This window comes from Schistocerca nitens, chromosome 9, assembly GCF_023898315.1.
Source record: "Schistocerca nitens isolate TAMUIC-IGC-003100 chromosome 9, iqSchNite1.1, whole genome shotgun sequence".
Taxonomy (NCBI): Eukaryota; Metazoa; Arthropoda; class Insecta; order Orthoptera; family Acrididae; genus Schistocerca; species Schistocerca nitens.
The window spans coordinates 309,123,592-309,124,754 of record NC_064622.1 but is presented as its reverse complement, the minus strand read 5'-3'; the positions used below and the strand labels follow the sequence as shown (position 1 = coordinate 309,124,754).

At 48.4% G+C, this 1,163-nt stretch overlaps 1 non-coding gene across 1 annotated transcript; it reads left to right on the top strand.

Moving 5' to 3' along the window:
- The first annotated feature begins 813 nt into the window (after positions 1–813).
- On the top strand, positions 814–888 carry Trnai-uau (transfer RNA isoleucine (anticodon UAU)). The gene has a single exon. It is a non-coding gene; the product is annotated as a tRNA-Ile (tRNA).
- The last annotated feature ends 275 nt before the right edge of the window (positions 889–1,163 follow it).

Below are 1,163 nucleotides of genomic sequence, written 5' to 3'. Positions count from 1 at the left end.
TGCCGAACATATCGAATTTCAGGCATTACCTCTCACCACGGACTACGCAGTGGCCGACGGCCTTCACTTAACAACCGAGAGCCGAGAGCAGCAGCGGTTGCGTAGAGTTGTCAGTGCTAGCAGACAAGCAACGATGTGTGAAATAATAGCAGAAATCAATGTTGGACAACGACGAACGTATGCATTAGGACAGAGCGACGAAGTTTGGCGTTGATGAGATATGACAGCAGACGATCGACGTGAGTGCCTGGGTGTTTACAACCCGCCCTGCAGTACTGTCACCGATTTAATCTGAAATTATAATTAAATCAAGACCTTTAAAGCTGTCGACAGGCATTAATATACATCAACGGGGACAGTTGAAAATGTGAGCCCCGACCGGGATTCGAACCCGGCATCTGCTGCTTACATGGCAGACGTTCTATCCATCTGAGCCACCGAGGGCACAGTGGATAGGGCGACTGCAGGATTTTATCCCCTGCACGCTCCCCGTGAGACCCACATTCCCAACTTAATGTTCACACACTACATTCCTAGTGCCCCTGCCAATTACACTAATTACTCGCGGCAGACAATCTTATTGATCTCGTAAGAGTTCTGACAATGCGTGTGCATCAAGCACAGAAGAAGAAGGTCAATGGCCGGTTAGCCTTAACTATATGAAGATGGTATCTGTTCTTTCAGACATGTCCGCGAGTAATGAGTGTAATGGGCAGGGGCACTACGAACGCAGTGTGTGGACATTAAGTTGGGAATGTGGGTCTCACGGGGAGCGTGCAGGGGATGAAATCCTGCAGTCGCCCTATCCACTGTGCCCTCGGTGGCTCAGATGGATAGAGCGTCTGCCATATAAGCAGGAGATGCCGGGTTCGAATCCCGGTCGGGGCTCACATTTTCAACTGTCCCCACTGATGTATATCAACGCCTGTTGACAGCTTTAAAGGTCTTGATTTAATTATCATTTCATTCTAAGAGAGCTGCATGGTCACCGATTGTATCTGTTCTTTCACACATGTCCGCAAGAACAAATACCATCTTCATATACTCATATAGATTTAATCTGAAGCTGACCAGAAGTAGACCACTACATTGCGCTTCTCCTGAAGGAATAGAGCGAGCCGAGTCCGTAACTGCTGTTCCGCACCCATCCAAGAGCACAAGAT